This window comes from Aptenodytes patagonicus, chromosome 3, assembly GCF_965638725.1.
Source record: "Aptenodytes patagonicus chromosome 3, bAptPat1.pri.cur, whole genome shotgun sequence".
NCBI lineage: Eukaryota > Metazoa > Chordata > Aves > Sphenisciformes > Spheniscidae > Aptenodytes > Aptenodytes patagonicus.
Window position 1 is genome coordinate 89,024,545 of NC_134951.1, and position 19,139 is coordinate 89,043,683.

The following is a 19,139-nucleotide window of genomic DNA, read 5'->3' on the forward strand; positions in this document are numbered from 1 at the left end:
CAAAAATAGGGGCTTTCTCTGGCTAGCTGCCTTCTGTTCTGCCTGCACTTTCCCGTATCGAGTCAGCCCTCTTCCACCTCATGTAGCCTTGCCTGCGGGCACATGGGCACTCTCACGGCTTTTTCACCTTCTGGTACATTATTGCTTCTTAGCTTTACACTATTTCATGACAACTGTAAGTGTAAAAGTAACACCTGCCTCCTGACCTGGCTCTGTGAATCTTAAACGTGTTTTTCTATTGACTCAAGCCAGGTATTTTTGTCACAAGAAGAGTTTTGTAAGGGTGTTCCTACGTTGTTTGCGATGTACAGCTCAGCCACGCAGCAAGTCCAGGGGTTTCTACTCTTCTTTTAGCCCCAGCATGTGCCTTCTCATCATGGCATTTTATAGATATCCTACCTCTATCTATAGGAAGATATTTTTTTTAAAAATGCAATTTACGGTATAATTATCAGAAGTGATTCTTTTCCAAAGCAGTCGGTTTGGAAATAACTCTGCTGGAACACAGCTGTATAAATGAGTCTTCAGATGACTTGGGTGTAGAAAAGCAGGAAAATAGCTTTTTGGAGTCAACCACATACAGTTTGTTCAGTCCAAAGAAGCCACCCTAAACACAATATTTCAGTTTTATTTAAAAGACTCCTAATGAAATAACTAGATTTCTAGATAGAATATTGTGCTAAGATTTTTAGCACAGAAAGAATTCGGGTTATTTTGACAAAATAAATCTGAAATATTTTACTTATTATAGTTATTTTTGTGGTGAAAAATTATATCTAACAAATTCATTCAGTTTTATTTATGAGTTTCTCTTTTCTATTATGATTTTTTAAAAACCTAACTTTTTTTAAAATAAATCTGTATTACAATTTTCATTTCAAGACTGCTAAAAATGGCATTGAGGTAAAAGATCAAGGGTCTTTGTAAAGGTATTGTAAAAAAATTTACATTGTTACTATAATGTAAAGATTAAAGAGATCTAAAACTGTAAAAAGACAGTGTAACTCTTCATTACAGAACTAATAAAGCATTCTGGTTACCCTAAAACATTTTATCTGTGCAGCCACTGAACTGAAAACGTAGTGATTGCAAAGTGTAATAACAATAATGGCTATATCTTGCAAAGCATTTCTCAGCCGTTGACATAAAACACTTTACAAAGAACGTAAGCGCCAGTTTCAGGCAGGAATAATGATAAAAGCTCCGTGTTACTGGCTGAGGGACTCTGTGCAGGGGAAGGGACGTGATGTGACGTGACATGACGTGATGGAAAGGCAAGGCAAGGCAAGGCAAGGCAAGGCAAGGCAAGGCAGGGGAAGTGGGGTGCATGCTGGAGGTCTGCACTGCCAAAAGGGCAGTGCATGAAGGAAGCAATATCCACCTTTGTCTTTCTGTCTCTTTACCTTCCTCTGTCTCTACTAACTAAATTCCTATTGAAAATCTAAGGTGTATTTGACATTTGGGCCTGTTTCTGCTTAAAGCCGAATTTTTCTAGGTGTTAGAGAAGTGACTAGATTTGAAAGAGTTTATCTCCTTGGAGAGGCCTTACAGATTAGTTTCTCTTCCAACGTATACACTGACTTAGCATGCAGGGGCCAATACAGAAGCTTTGTATGTTTGCTTGCTTATTGTAATAATAAAATGTGTCAGTGATCTCACTCTTCTGTGTCCCAAAATTAGGGAAAAGATAAGACAAATACATATTTCCATGGACATATCTAGAAGAATGACAATAACATTGGGCTCCCCTGCATGGAGAAACAAACATATTAATGGCCAAATCTAACATGTCTACTATTTGACAGAGACCTAGGTGGGAATCTATAAGCATAACCATTGGAGTTGATGGCTCTTGTCCCTCTCCCGAACTTTAACTAGGACTGGAAAACAAATCTCAGTGTTTTACTGGATCTCCTTTGTGTTATACACACGTGTACACACATGCAATACTGTGAGGGATGCCAGTATTACACACAAGCACACTCATACACACACACACGCACAAGTTGCATATACTTTAATAGTATTCATTCATTTGCTATGGAGCATAACAGTGAATGTTCAAGGACATGGTTTCCAACTATTCAAAGATATGAAGTTCCTGGAACAGCAGAGTTAGCCAAATTCTCCAGTAAAATATTTTCAAACTAGCAGAAAACATTTTTTTCAGCACCCATGGTAATAGAATTAGCAGCATTTGAAATTGTACCCAGAAACATACTTTTTTACCTCTGGAAGGAAAGTCATCTTAAAAGTATAAACATAATAATAATTATACAAGTATTCTTTTAAAAATAACTAAAATATTTTGTTAGTATTCCAAGCCAAAATGCTTTACATATTGCATTCAAATGACAGTATTATTCTAAGACGTAAGATTAAGATTTATTAACCCAAACTTGCATCAGTATGCATACTGCACATTGTTTTTACAATTGTTTTGCACTAAGTGTTTAAGATCTATGGAGTTAATTCCTAGCAAGCTGCTATCTGAGGCAATCAAACTGAGGACATAATATGTACATAAACTGTCCTTCTGAAAAAGACTGTCTTTATTGTCATCTGTCATTGAATGGAATGAACAGGGTATGTTTCTCCAATATGGTGACAATTTGAATTTTTAAACTAATTTTATTCTATGTCGTGTCTGAAACATGCTACACATTTGCATGATTGGTATTCTAGAGGATTTTATGATATTGCATAAAATGATATTTACTTGAAATCCAGGTTTATTTCTTTTTCAGAGGGACTAAGGCACTGAATGTTTCCATGTCTGACATGTATGCACTGGAGCCCATTATGTACCCAGAGTCTTCAGGCTTCCTACAGACACCTTGGAGTAGGAGCCACAGAAGTCAGCTTGCTTAACAGGATGCTGTGCTGGAAATCAACAAGTTGAGCTGTCACTTTTCTAAATTCAGGCTCAGGTGACTCAACGCCCAGACCTTCAAGCTCCCAGAAACACGTCCCATGAGCCATCTTTGCAGCTTGGCTTTTGCTAACCAGGTAGTGGAAAGGTTGGTGTAGCTGAGAAGCCCTGGACTTCAGCCAGGGCTGAGAAGCCCTGGACTTCAGCCAGGCGAGCAAAGTGTTCAGGGAGAGCTCAGCATAGTCATGGTGTTTGTAACCATGGCTGGATGCCTCAGCCTTCGCTCTTTGTCTAGAGAAAGAGGATAGGTGTTTTGGTCTTTCATCTTGAAAACGCCTATGTAGTAAAAGATGGCATTTATTTAGGTCACCACAGGAAAACAGGGAATGCTAAAGATATGTATGGACTTTTAAAATTACATCTTCTTCATGTTCCTAAAATAAATATTAAGAAACAAAATTATTTCCTTCCTAAAACCAAAGTTTTCTTTTATAGCTGTATTGTAATTGACATTGTCTATAATCTAATACTTGCAGGCACCGCCTTTCAGGGATACTTTCACAGATGGGAGTATTTGCTCTCCCATTCTGCTAAATAAAAGAAGCAGGGGCTAGTCTCTGTCCATCAAGACACACACACTGTCTAAGGCTAGCTCCATCCAGAGCAGGCTGCTCGCTCTCGGATTTCTTGTGTTGCTCTGTGGCCCTAAAAGGCAAATATTATTTTTGTTTGTAAGATGTATGATGTGATGTTGAAGCCCACCAAAGTCTTGTTCCCAGAGCAGGAACCAGAGGCTTTGTGTTGCATGCCCTGAGGTCTGGCATGAAGGTATGGGAAAAAGCTTTCTGGAGAATTGTTGCAGGACTCTAGGGAGCCAAACCTAGTTCAGTGTTGGGAACACTGCCTTTGGGATCCATCCTCTGAACGAACTACCTCTAGACTGTCCTTGGAGAAAGCTTGCTGATGTGACCCAGCAGGAGAATTGGGGAATAAGCTAACGTTGGGGTTGGACAAGCAGGGGTCCAGTACAAAAGGTCTCCCCAGCCTTCTTTTATTTTGCAGCACAAACACACTCTGGAGTCATTTAAAAGAATAGCTTCATCATAATTATCCATGACAGCCCATGAAATACACAGCCATAGCTGCACTCAGGAGTCATGGTTGCATTGAAACGTGATACACAGGGTAAAAAATCCCGCCCTTGCAAAAAACAAGCACAACACCTACATACTGTTTATATCCCAGTCACGTTTTATTCTGACCTGAATGCAAGAGAGATACAGACCTTGTGTTACAAGGGCAAGTTTTCAGCTCAATAATTAAATTAAATTCAAGGAAGAGACAAGCTGTATCATATGGTTGAGAAATTCTGAGGCTTCTGATAAGGATCTATCCAACACCCGGCAGGTGTAGCACAAGCTCTTAATCTGACCTTCTCCTCTACTCATCAATGGCACTAAACGCTGATCTGGAAGTGATGCTTCTTGCTGCTGAAGTCAGAACTACAACTCCTTACTAGTAGCACAGCTCCTGAGAGTTAACTGCGGTGTCTCAAGGAATACCTCTGCTGCAGTGTTGCCTGTCACAGCTTTAACAGTGGCTAATGGTTTTGCTATTACTTATTTTATTTTGGGATGACAATGATAGATCTTTGTTTTAAATATAGATGTACTCATTCCAGTTAGCTGAAATGTAATGTCTAAACTACTTGGAAGTATCTCTTTAAACACGTATGTAAGGACAAAAGACTTCTGCATTGTAAAGCAGCAAATTTTAGTAAGTGAAGAGAAACACAGGGCAAAGAAAATATATTTAATCAGTTGTAGAAATGCAAAAGGATTCTGGCACCACACAAGATCAATATTCTTCACTCCTTCTCTATAAATTGCAGTTAATTATCTCTTAAAATGGGGATGTGATTCTGGATTTTGGATGATGGCACATTAATTCGTGGTCCTTGTTTAGCCAACCTTAGTCAAAGTCCATCCCCATGTTACCATCCACATGTGGCTTTCCACCCATCATCCCCTCCCTGAAACTTGAGAGTGACATTCAGTGGAAAAGGGGTTGGGGGAAGTCTGGTGCTACAGAGACCTTACCCTCACCATCCTCCCTGCTCACCTTCCCGTCTTACTTAAGTCACCCCACACATGGCTCTGAGGGGTTTCTAAGCCTCTTTCATACAGAGCTTTATGTGCCACCCTTCGGCCTTGAGGGACACATTGGTGGTTGGGTACAGCACAGATATGCTCAGCAGTATGTGTAGGGCCAAAGGCTGCTTTCTGTCATTACACTGTTAATTTATACAGGATGTGGAGAAAGAGACTGCTTTACAAAACACATTTTTATTAACATCTCTGGGATGAAGAATTGCCATCAGTATGAACAGGCGCAGAATAATTGGGTACTAAATGTACAGCATAATTGACTTCCACTAAAAATGGGGCTTTGAAGGATAATTGCAGATATTTTTTTCTTATATAAAAAATGGTTTGCGGATTATGAATAAATAAAATGGAGGAAATTTAACCTTTTTTAAAAAAAAATTCACTAGCACAAAATGTCTTTAAGAACAGTAAGTAACTACATGAATAAAGACCATGATTTAAGAAGATAATTTCTTGTAAGGATATGTTAAATTATACACTAAATCACGTGTTACTATATCTAATACTTAAAGTTAGGGCTATGCTATCCTAGCCGCTGCAATAAGGCAGCCTCAGGAAATAAAGCAGAAACTATCCCTGAGACAGTTAAAACCACTGCGGGTCTCTTTCTTTGAGCATGCCGCTGTCAGTCACCCTGCTGATAGCAAGGAGAGTTGTGGGGAGACCCCAACCCATGTCCCTGCTGTCCAGTCTGGCCAGGCACAGGCCAGCTCTGGTCCAAAAGCTGCAGAGCTGAGGCAGGGTGGTGCTGAGCATGGGCTTCGCTCACCCGGGCAGCTGGATCAAGTCCAAGCAATTTAAAGCGCAGAAGCAAAGTTCATGTCCATCTTCTGACATCTGCACAGAAATGCCCACAGTGTCTCAGCATTTCCCTGCTCTGACTGGAGAGTAAAATCCTTTGGATGTCTGTTTTTCACTGTGGGGTGCGGTGTAAATCAGCTCCTGTTTCTTTGTATTCTGGAGCTGCTGAAAGAAAAACATGTGACAGGTCCCTCAGATCATATTTTCCTGCATGTCACAATTACCCACATTGTTTGGGGTCTTTGGACTCTAGAAGGAGCATGTAAAGATAATGCACGTAAATCATGGTCTTTATTCATGTAGTTACTTACTGTTCTTAAAGACATTTTGTGCTAGTGAATTTTTTTTTAAAAAAGGTTAATCTCCACCATGTAAGTAGCAAGCAGATCACTTAAGGGACCAGAATGGCATACATTCTTTAGTTGATCCTACAAGTAGCTGCAAACTTCACTCTGATAAAACAAAAAAAGGGTGATAGGAAAATGAAAATTCAATTAGTGTAAACCCAACATAGCCCTTTAAATTTTTTTATTTAATTTTTTTGTATTTTATTAAATTTTTACTTTACAAAAACGAAGACATCACTAACAATTTAAACTGCAATAATACTGCTAATGTTTTCAGTGCACATAATACAGAGATTTTGTGTTTTACAATTAATTTAACATTTAAAGCTGTATTGAAGGTCAAATCCAAATGACCTGTGTTATATTGCCAAACCTGTCCAGTAAAGTTTGTTAGGAATTTTTCACTTAAAAAATTTTTAATTCAAAACCTGTCCTGGAAAAAGTTCAGTCTGGAATTCCAATTAAATGAAAAAGAAAATTAGTGAACAAGATGTATAGAAAACAGCCGAGGAGTAAGCAGTCATGGCACTCATCAGGACAAGGAAAACTCTGGTTCATGTCCTTCCTGTACTCCTGTGCTCATTTCTCAACAATGTTGCCACTATAATTTCTAAAAATTTTGAATAGGAATTTAAAATTATTTTAAACATCATGATTGTGTAGGACAGGAAAATTACCTACTCTTCAGCCTCAGTGGCCACGACCATCTGAAACACCCACATTTCTTTTTACGGAATAAGAGTAAACATCAGGCTTGCAGAAGAAATCCGTGTCAATTAGATCTGTATCCATCATAACTTCATTCCTTTCAAGAGCTGCCTTTATGCAGCAGACAAACAACGGCGCTGTAATGTCATACTGGTAGCTAATACTTGCTTGAATTGTGTAACTTCAGATAGAAATACATAGCAGCAGCAAAGCAAACTATGGCAGCAAAGCAGTGGCAAAGTGGTTAACCTTTCTTTAACCACTGTGCCCTTAGAAGATTATATGCGGGAAAAGATGACTTTTTTTATTGGTGGTTTCCAAAGGAGCCACAACATAAATACTCAGCTATCTCCAAAGTGTTGCATACTTAATTTAGGGTCAAATCCTTCTCTAGCAAGCAGGAACTTAGTATTTACCTAAATGGAATAGCAGATATGAAACAAAATGTGTCTGATGATTAGATATAATGTTTATCAGCATGACCAGAAATTGTGTGATTATGTGACTTCAAGAAAAAAAAAATCCAATGGAAATATTTATTTTCACAGTCTTCAGTGGTTTGAAAAATAGCACCCTTACCTGTGAGAAGCAGGCTTTGCCATAGCAACTTATTCTTTTTTTCCCCAGCTTAGATCATTCCTCGAGATAAATTACTCTAAGCTGTCTGCAAACACCACCGAGAATGACCAGGAGTGTCTCTGGCCACTTCCAACCCAGCATAAAAGGACAAGAGCAAACCGTGCCTGTGAGTCAGGGAGTGCTGCTCAGAGGAGCCGCCTGAGATGTAAATAATTTGGGCAAGAGATATTCCAGAGACCGCATCCTCTCCAGCTGCTACTGCCAAGAGGCCACGTTCTTAAAAATTCAAAGCCGCTATTCATTTGTTTTGGCTCAATCACATCAGAGGACAAGGTAGACCACACAATACATTTCAGAAGCTTCGCAGGAGAAAAGACATTTTAAAAGCCTGAGACGCTTTCAGTGACACGATGTAGGATGGAGTATCTCATCACCTGCTGCTGCTGACAAATGAACTGAGGAGGTTGCCTCTATTCTCTGAGCAGTATGACAGTATGGATGTTTCCCAGAAACAAAAATCACAGAAAATAAAGGGGTGGGGGTAGCCATTACACCCCCCTCCCTGCTGCAGGGAAGGATAAACTATACCTAAACCATTCCTAGTAGAGAAACATCTATCAAATCAAAGCCAGACAGTTTCCCCCTTCGACGCCCATCCCACAGGCTTCCCAGCCAGCCTGCTTCATGCCCCACTCAGGGCACACCCTCAGGGCAGCCGGGGTGGGAAGCTGTCGGCTTTCTCTGTGCCCAAGGACAGGGAGAGGGAAAGGGCCATTCTGCAAGGCTTTTCTTCTCGACACTAAAGGACAGGCCAGGATGGAGGGGCAGAAACAGCTCCTGACATGCAGGCAGCCTCGCCAGCAGCAACGGCAGAAATTCCTTTGCAGCCCCCTCCTGTTTCCTTCATCCCAACTTTTTCTCTTCCCACAGTAGCAGAATGAGACTCTGACTCTGGTTTTGGCATCGTGGCACCTGCAAACACTGCCAGGAGCCAGGAAAGGCTCAGTGGTGGAGGGCTTTTGGAGGGGCAACTCCAGCTCTCCAACATCTCCTACAGCACCTCAAAACACCCCTGAGCTCCTCCACCCCCAGGACACCCCCACAAAACTGATTCATCCTTCTTTGTCACTTGCAGCCCTCCAGTGACACCCTTCTCCACTGCAAGCTCCCGCACACGAGCTTCAGCCCAGCATCCTTGTCCGTCCAGGAATGCCCCACACCCCCTCACACCTCCCCAGCACCCCTTCCTTCCCCCTGCACCCCATCTGCTTTGCCTTCCGGCCACTGCGATGCCTCATCCTCACCCAGCAAGGTCTTTCATCTGACCATGTCTCATATTTGTACCAGGACTTCACTCTGAGCACGGCACATTTATTTCCCTATCAGACTCATACAAAAAGCCCATTAACAGAGACATATGTCTGCACTTCCATAACACCTTATCTAACAGAGACAATCTTTTCTCTTAATAAAGTGCACATGGCACAGCCATTAATAGTGAAGGCTCGGCAGCACCACTATTTGTTTTCAGAATGAGGTAACACTTACTTCTACATTTTCAGTGTTTGCTCCTCCATCCACTCTACCTTGTGTTTGAGCTTTGGCTGAGCACAGGAAATGGCTGAAATAATTATTCATCTATTTGGACAATAATGGGTAACTTTTCCATAGTTACAACCGCAATCATTCTGTCTAATTTTACACTTCTATAATTTTGATTCCACAAAATGTGTTTGACGTGGAATTTTAATCCAATATTACCTCCAGATTCAGAAAGAAAGAATTAAACTGTCTTTAAAGTAAATTTAAATAGCACAAAGGAAAAGGCAGTAAAAATTGGTTCAAGGTTTGCATTTCCTGTAACATTCCTTTGTCTACCTCAAGCTTCTTAAAAATTAATGCTCAAGGTATACTTGGCAGCAGTTTTATAATTACAAGGTTATTAAGCTTGTGTAGGGAAAAAGTGAAACTGTTTTTTTCCTAATTAGCTAATCATAATTTTTTCAGGGAAATGGTCTTCTGCTAGAAAATGATTATTTGAAGAGGCAAAGTCTTCAGTAAGAGTATGTTGATTATAATATATTTTACAAAAATCAGTACATCTCCCCAGTTAATTAAGTCTGTCCTTTGGTAGCAAGTCTACTTCTCTGCCTGGATAACTCATAGTCTTCCTCCCACCGTTTCCTTTATAGATGCTGCACAGTGAGGTGCCAGGAAATCAATCAGCTAAAAATGCTCATGGCCCCATCAATTCCATTCTGAAAAGTTGAGAGAAAGTCCTGTATCATTATTTTTCAACGGAATTTCTGAATTCAGTGGGAAATATTTATGTTTATAAGGGATTTTTTAGTAATTTGGAGAAATCCTTATGAAACAGATTTCTGACCTCTCCAGCGAATGCAATATAATTGTAGCTTAGACCATATAGGTCCTGTCAATATTAGCCATCTATTACAGACATGAGAAGGCCAAACTGAGGATACATTTATAATAATGATAGCTCTTCACTGCAAAGGAGGTACTTATACCTGGACCCATGATTATACTGCTGCATTAGAAAAAACAAAGGTTCACAAGCAGACTGGTAAAGTAACTTATTGCTTAACAACAAAGTAATCATTGGGCGTATTTTCCTCAATTCACGCAAGGCCTTCCTGCTGCTCGCAGAACCCATCTTAAAAATATAAAAAGATTTTTCTCAAGCCATTTTATATTTCAGCATGAGATGCATATGGTCCAGGTGGGTTTTAGACATTAAAGGAAAAAAAGGTTTAGCAAAAAGAACAAAGTGTCTATATTCAACATACAGAACAAACAAAAACCTTCCCACACACATTGTCACACGCACCCATACACACATGTACCAACAGTAACCGAATTCCCTGTCACAAGGAGTTTCTACCTGCTTTTGCAAGCTGTTAGGAGAACTCTTGCTTAAAACTCATATTTGATATCTGATATCAAGCTGGCAAAAGGCTCCTCCAGCTTTTAGGCTCAAAGCAAAATCCTTTATGCAGCCATCAAGGATGACAGCAGAGTCTACACATCTGAATTATCTAAATTGACTGAGGGAGCTTGTTAACAAGAACTTGAGTGATTCTTGAATACCTAAAGCACAGCAACAGCTATCTTTCTCCCTGACTTCTAAACCCAAAGTTAAGTGTGACAGGCAGGGAGAGAAAAGGGAATAAGACAAGAAATTGGTGAATCTCCAGTGGGAAAGGTTTTTATTGCTAAGTAGAGTGAGAAACTAGCAACTGTGAAGTGAAAACAGGAGACCTTATAAGATAAGATGATCGTCTTCTATCTCCCCAATGAGCAGAGGACTTTTTCTGCCATTCCCTATCCCCAGAACAGATGACTTATCCCACTTCTCAGGGGTTATAGTCCAAGTTGCTCTCAATTCTTTCCCCATGTTCCTGAAATAAAAAACTAAGAGAGACGCCCCATTTCCTTTGCTTAGCAGTGCTCAGAAAAAAGCTGTTTCCAAAAAAGAAAGTGTTTCATCGAAGAGGTCCATTGTTCCTCCATCCTAATTCTGTATTTTCCGTTGCCTCTCAGTCACTGTGTCTGGAGAGTGCAAAAATAACATTGGTAGTATAAAATTAAAAAATAAAAAAAACTATGTCCATCTTTTAAAAACACTATTCATTTAGTGTCAGACTCTGAGGACATTCTTGGGCACCTGAGCTGCTTGTAAAGCTGCCCCTTTACTATACTCCATTACTCCACCACCATACCTCTGGACTCTGAGGGCCAGAGATGGGCAGGAGTTGCAGTCTTGAATTTTTACATCAAGGCAGTACAGGGGGAAGCACAACTGAATAACAACAATATACAGGAAAGCAAGAGAGAAAGGAGTCTTTGCAGCACATTCCCGTCTTTCCCCCTGCCTTTTAGGCATCTGTTGCCTTGAGAGCACAGTTGTCTTGAGCTCCCAGTGAAGTCAACAGAGCGTGAGGGTCACCCCTGAATTGGGACACCCCACGTCTGAGCTGCCCCTTTTGAGCTGCTGCATCTCTCTTCTTCAACAACGCATGCTGTGCCTACGCTAGCAGTTTGGTTCAGAGCAGTGTGTAGCTGTGAAGCAAATCCTCTGGTTTTATTTATCTTCTGTGGTTTGGTTCTCAGAGCAGTTTTGGTGTATGTGAGCTGGATTCACTTTGGAAACTTGACCCTGACAGCACTCCCCAAAGCTTTTAGCTGGAGCACTGCTCCAGCTCCCACTTTGTCTGCCTTTGCGCCCCTCGCCAGCACCTGCCAACCCTCCTTGCAAAGGCCACAGGGGCATCTCGTATTGCTGAGGTCCTTCATGATGTGAGAAGGACACGTTCAGTGGGATGGCAATCTTTGTCTTTGAAGGGGGGACAGTCCTCTGCCTGCTCTACTGTGCGGGAGAGTGGGAGTAATTTCTGCAGCTGAAGGTTTGTCTCATGGAGAGATCACAGACTGCTGGTGGCCCACCATGAGGCTGGAAGAGGGCAGAATTTTTTAATAGTGTTTCAGCATGGGATAGATGGGTGATTTCTTCCAAAGGGTGAAAAGAGGTATGAGGCAGATGGGAATTGTAGGAGGGCACAAAGCAAGCCCGCTGCACAGGAGACTCATTCCCTTCTCCCAGAGCCTGAACAGCTTTGCACCACCCTCTGTCTTTCTATTCCTTGCCAGATTTTCCATTGCCAGCCCTTTCTCCCAGCAACTCCATGCAGACCAGCAATCACACGTGGGCTCACCTAAGCAGCCCCTGGCAATTGCATTCCCCTAAATGATCCATTTTACTGAGGCCTGGGAAGGGCGGCACAGGACAGAGCATAAGGATGCGGGCTTGCAAATGGAAGGAGTAGGTAATGTGGGCTTACTGAGGCGGCTCCTCTAAAACAAATGAGAAATACTTGGGGATGCAGTTCAGCCCTCTCACATCTTTATGTGAGAAAGCCTGGGGATGGGCATTCAAAAGTTGCGAAGAGATGCAAACATGAGACATGAAGATAGGTCAAGAAAATTCTGCAACTATGACAAGGAAAAAGCCGCTGCCTAAGGAAAAATAGCCACAGGATGGATAAGATTATGTCAGGTTCTGTCATTTTCCTTAGGAAGAATCGTACTCTGTGAAATTTGTGAGGGTTATAGGAAAATCAGGTTGGATGAGTAAGTTCAAGGTTGTGAAAAGATGCCGTCTTCAATGAAGCAGCAAAAAACAAGTTTCCTTAGTTATGAGGAGACTAAAATCGAGAGGAACCAGAGATTATTTTCCTTGGAGAATAATAAGAGAAGAAAAACGGTTCTGCAGGAAAATATTTGACAGTCCTATGTCAGTATTGTTAATATTACAGATTATATAAATAATTTATTATGTAAATAGCTATTTAAACTAAATGACAAATCATTGTAATTTATTATGAACACTGTATGTGTAACCATAGATGCACTGCCAGTTTGACTCTGATAGAATAATCACGGCCTGAATTAATAAATGATGGTGAGAGATATTGTTGACTGACATGTCTTCCATTTTGGAGGCCGGCGTTAGCCAATTTGGCCTTAAATGAAAGAGAAATCATTTTCAATCTACATATCCATTCTGTTTTGTTAGCAGATTGTCTACTTTTGTTTGCAGATCAGCATGAGTTCCTGATGACAGCTGACTCACACATACTGTAAACCAAGAAATATCAAGTAAAATGATGTTTGGCAGCAAAGTAACTAAAACATATAACCATTTAAATATTGACATTTGACTTTTGTCATATGAGCAGCAGCATATTTTTTATGGGTCTTTTTCTTTTACTGATGAATCTAGAATGCTTAAGATCTTGTTGGTGTGCAGTATTTTGTCTGCCGTGGAGATATCTTCAACACTCTAGGTGTCAAAAGTGGCATGGAAGTGATACAGACATTTTTTGCCAAACTTGTTAAAAGTGAAGTAGAACCAAGGAGTCCCCCGCTGTGTGCACAGCAGTGATACTGTTGGGCTTCTGCAAGCTCTGTTAGAGGCTACAGGCTTCTGCTATGGGCAGAAGCAGGGGTGCAAGGTGGGGCACTCTGGGCATTTGCTGAAGGCTGAAGAGAGCTGGAGGTGCCCCACAGTGGGGCATCCTGACAGCGGCAAAGGAGATGCCAGCTCATTATGCAGAGGGGTGAACTCTGTGATTTCTGTCAGGCGCTGTGCCAACTTACCAGACCTGCCCGGTGTTGCAAAGCTGCTCAGGCTTTCCTTTGCTTGTCCTTCACTTCTGCTGAGCACCCTGTGATGTGCTTTCCAGAAGTACAGCACCAGTGCTCAGCCCAGGTTTTACAAAGCTTGATTGTGCAACGGGTGCGGCAGCATCCAAGTTAGGGGGAACTGAGGGGAGCCCGCAGCTGCTCGGACTGGCCACCAAGCCAGTGGGGTTCTCTAACAAATGATCCAGAGACAGAAAAGATATGCAGAAAGAACAAAGTATAACAAACCTAGTGCCTACTGGTTCAATAGGACCTGCTATTTAGATATAGTTAATGTATGTAAGGACATGTTTCCAAAGCACTGAGGAGAATAAAGATGAGACCCATGAGTTTCCTCATTGTTATAAGAAAAGGAAGATACATTATGCCTTATGTGTCATTTTTAACAGGAATAATGCCCTTAAATACCTGTTACCAGCATTATGCCTTTACAGATTGTATTTATTCTTAAACTTTGTTATTTTATTAACATTATCACACAGAAATTATTAACAAGAGTTTTATACAGAAAGAGAAGTTTCATACTCGGTTAAACACAAAAGTTTTCTGAACTCCATTTTCAATTCATGGGCAGGGAAAGTGGATGTGCAAATTTGAACTGAGGATGCAAGCCTCTTAATATGCCTAAGAAATTATTTCTCACTTGGAGCTGTTACAAGAAAATTATTTTAACTAAGTGGCTTTTTGATGGGAGTTAGATTCAGTGACATGGAAAATTAGTTAATTTTTTTTAGTTTTACCAGATTATTCTTTTTGGTATTATAATGTTTTCTTCTGACATTTCAAAGAAATGGAAGTTTCTTTCAATTTGAATGTAAAGACTTTTAATAAAACTAATGCCCAAATCCAAAATAATATTTGTGATTTGTCAAAAAGTTGACTTTTCTGTTTGGTTTTGAGTTGATTAGAGTTGAAATTTTGCCAGCCAACCAACCAATCAACCAATTAAAGAAACCAATTAGTTTCACATGCTTAACTTGGAAGTGTAGCAGGAAAACCATTTGGCATGTAGCTCAGCGGCATGGTAAAGAATAAATGCTAATCAATGTAGTAAAGTTTACTCTATTCTCATATGCTTCACACATGCTTGTTGACTTTCTCTTTTCTGTTATGCCACTGACATATCATACAATATATATCATACTCCATTAAAACTGTACATCAGTTGGACATCCCAGGAATCCTCTTCCAATTTTTTTCCTGTAAAATATCACCGCGTGGGTGTAACTGTGTAACCACAATGGCCAAAACGATGTCAGATTAAGTTGGTCTTGAGTCTAAGTTCTTCAATACTGTATTAGGATAATTGTCTCAAAAGATAGAGGCTTCAAAGAGCTACTAATAAAGTGAAAGATCTGTTGCTGTTCTGAGCTAGGACTGCTGTTCTTTCATTTCCCAATAGGGCTCAATAGTAACTCTTCTGATTAAATGGATCTTAATAATTAGAACTTTATTGATGACAGCTCAAACAGCTTTACTGGGAGCAGAGGTCAACCAGTGAAAATAAATTACAGAAAAAACTGTATTCACCTATTTTCCTAACTGCTGTAGATTTTAGGCCACTGTATCTTTAAGTTAAAAAATTTTTTTCAGATACGCTCTTGACTTTCAAAACAGTAAAAACGCATGCTTTGTATGTTCTGATCATTTTTGTTGTTCTTAGTCTGTGTAAGGGGTTTATATAGAAGGATTTTGTTTAAGTTTAAAAATCTCAGGCAATTCTAAAATATCTGGTGGGGATATCAACCTTTTCTGGTTGTCATTAATGCTAACCCACACAGATTGTATCACACTTAAGAGCTATACTTTGGGCTATACTGTGCTTCTGGCCTCCTACAAGAAGCAGAGTAGAAGTAAACGTCCTTGAGGAAGAACACTGGCATGTCTCAAAGAGGTGCTATTTTTCTTCTTAGTCCTTATTTATGCTTGGAATATAAAATCACAGCATCCCTTTGTAGGGCAGCACCGTTCTGCCCAAACTGTGAGCAAGCAGGCCACTAGCTGCTCTATGGTGCAAAAGCTGCCACAACTGCGCAGGCTTTTCAGTCTCTGTTGTCCTCAGGTATCACACAACCTGGGCACACCAGGAACAGAAACAGGAGCAAGAATAGATTAGAAATCATAATTCCTAATACATGGTCAAGTTTGCCAGAATTAGGCTCATCTGTAAATGCCACTTTTTCTGAGAATGCATTTATAGTGTATATAGTGTAGAGTTAAATGAAAGACAAGGTTTTAGTCATTGCTTCTGCTGTCATTGTTTCTTGCCCAGCTGATAAGGAAACTAAACTTTGCTGCAACTGCTTTTTGTTTCCATGAAAACTATAGCACGTTCATCTTTGCATGGTTTAGGAAGATATGAAAAGAGATGCATATAAAAACATTGTTTTACCTTTCTCTTGCCTCTAATATCAATATGCTGCGTGAGGGAGGAAGCCGGGAGGAAATTGAAGTTTTCCTCTGGAAGATCATAAATCTAGAGCTGTTACTCATTAATGAATTCCATATCGCTCTTAATTGCCAGTAGATTTGCTGCATAGAAAAAGCGCATGGTAGAGAGTCAGGAAGGCATGCAGGCAGCAGGCAATCACAGGTGTGATCAGTGCACTCTCTCCTTTAGCTTGCTAAGGTGCCTGATAGCCATATTGAAAAAGTAGAAAAATTTTGATGGAACCAAACCTGCTTGTTCTGCATTCATCATAAAATTCATAGCAAAACCAGAAGTATTTTCCACTTAGGAAATTTCCTCAGAGGAAAAAATCTGTCTGCCTGTTAGGATCGGTTTGGTGATGAAGCTTGCCGCTTCGTTGCTGTATCAGCTGCTGTATTTGTGAGAGCTGGCACTTAGCCTGTGGTCCTCTTTGTGGAAGCTGCTGAAAGAAATCATCGTAAAAACAAAGCAGTTTTGTACAGACTCACACATCTCAGCCAAAAAACAGAGTTTCAGGCCATAAGTAGATATTTAAATAAGCTGTGTAATATCTAGAATTGTAAAACTCCAGTATGTCCTATCACTGGAAATTACAGCCTTGGTGCCTGTGAGAAATCTGTTTGGGATGGCTAAAATGCGATAGGATGATCTTACCTGGGATGTAGATGGAGAAACTGCATTTTTGCATTTTGATAAGAGGTACTGAAATAACTTGGACAGAAACAAACAAACAGGAGGGGATGAACTGCAGAATCACACAAGGTAACACAGGTTTTTTTTGTTTAAGTTACCATTTGAATCTAACAGAGTTGTTATTGGCAAGACAGAGGGAAAACAGATTTTTCCCAAACGTCTTACCCAACAGGTACAGTCTGGAACAACTAAAATTTCTAATCTAAACAAACACAGTCTGTTCTTGAAGGCAGCCGGTTAATTAGTTTTCACATGAGTACTTTTCAGCAATGACAGTGACCGTTCTGCTGTATCACACTTGGTTTTATGCCCGACAGCAGGGGAGGCAAAGTTATAGGAAAACCCCGTGTCTCATATACTTGATGATACCCAAATCGCTGCTAGGCACTGGATGATGGAGGCACGTATGAAAAGGCACTCTGCAACATGTATGCTCCCTGCCTGAGGTCAGTGGGTGCTGCCCAACCTCCAGTATGCAACAGCCATAAGGCGAGTAGAAAGACGCAAGCAGAATTCACCTAGTGCCTCATCTGGAAAATAACAAATGCTGTGCTTTGTTTTAATCAGGGGCTTAATGCGAAGTCATACAATGACTATGTGAGTGCCTAAAGTACACCTCTTTTTAATGAAGAGAGCCATATAGAAAAGATGAAACAGTCAAATACTGTGTGGGATCTTGCAACCTGGACAGCTGGGGGCTCCTGGCTCTCTCCTGCTGTGCAGGGATGGACTTAGTTGTTCTGGAGGAACCAAATGAGCAGGCTGCCTTGAAATGTCAACATTTTCTTATTTCCTTTTCTTTTGTCCATACTGAAAACACATCATGTTCACCCAACTGATAAATTAACTTAAGAAGTTGGAGCTGTAGCAACAACCGACATGACCACCTCTTCAGGACAAAGAACCATGTCTGGTTTATCTGAACAAAATCAATTTAATTGCTTAGTAGCAGGACAGGACATACAGGTGTTACAAAGGAAGTGGACATCTTGAACGTATGGTGTGCCTCATGTTTGCTTTTCCCCTGCAGCGTAGATGTAGCCTTTGATTTCTGCTTCTAGCTCAGCTGTGATCATATCGGTTTCATCCTCTCATTCCCATTCACCATCCTGCTTTCCCTTTGTCTCCGCCATCAGTCTGCAGACAGAAAGCTGAGGTGAAGTATTGTTTTAGTGTTGATTTACAGTCTTAGTCATTGCTTCTGCTCCTTCATTCCTTGACTTCCAGAACTTTATACTCCCTTTTGTAATTTCTAATTCATCTTGATTTTTCCTTTTTCTCACTTGACCCTTATATGTCTTGACCTCTAAGTCCCAACCATTTGCTAGCAATCCTTTTTCTGCTCCTTAGGCTCTCTTCTTAGATCTCACATCTGTTTTAGGGGAGAATAGGCTGAAGGGGACAGGAATGAAGACAGAGGAGAGGAAGATCTCAGGCTTTACCAAAAGGTTTTTTCCTTTTGCTTCACATACAGGTTAATTCTGTACTGATCAATGTAGGTCATGGATTAAAATGGATTAAAACAGAAAACAAACAAAAGAATCCAACCAAACAAAACCAAAAAACTATGGGAATAGCAGAATGTGCAATTATTGGTTGCTCAGTTCTGATTTATCCCTGGTTACAATAGCACATCTACATTTAAAATGCCATTACATGTCATCATTCACACTTTTTAGACTGTGCATGTCTTGCATTTAGTGATCTTAGATACATTCTTTATCAGAATTATTTCTTAAATATATCTCTTTTCCTTTGGATGATTTTTATAGTCTTTCCAGATCTGTCCTCATTTTAAAGAAAATGAAAAATGAAAAAAAAAAATCTGAACTTTCATTGCTAGATAGTTAAGTTATCTGGAAACAAACTTCCTTGCAAGGGTTGCCTTCAGACAGTTAAATACTGCTGTCCGTTGGAATTTTTCATTAAATTTTAGTTGCTCCAACTGATCTTATCAACAGGCTGTTTTACCTACATCTCAAAGATGGTTAGGGCTGTTATATTTAAATGGTCCTATTGCAAAATGGGATGGTATAATTCATGATGTGTGAAAAACAACCTTGCTGCTTTTATTCAAATACTCAAGTGTCCAAAATACTAGCTGAATAAAATCAGAAACTTGTATTAATTTGTGTAGCTTCTGTACATTGACCAGTCTTTCATGCAAACTGCTGTTCTGAATCCCAGTCAGCAAAGCAGTAGACTTATTTTTCCATAGATGAAAACCAGGTGATGTCTGATGAAATTCATAATTAGCTTAGAAATATCTCATCCATACTGAATAATCAAAGGCATAATATCTTAAGCCATGCATGTGT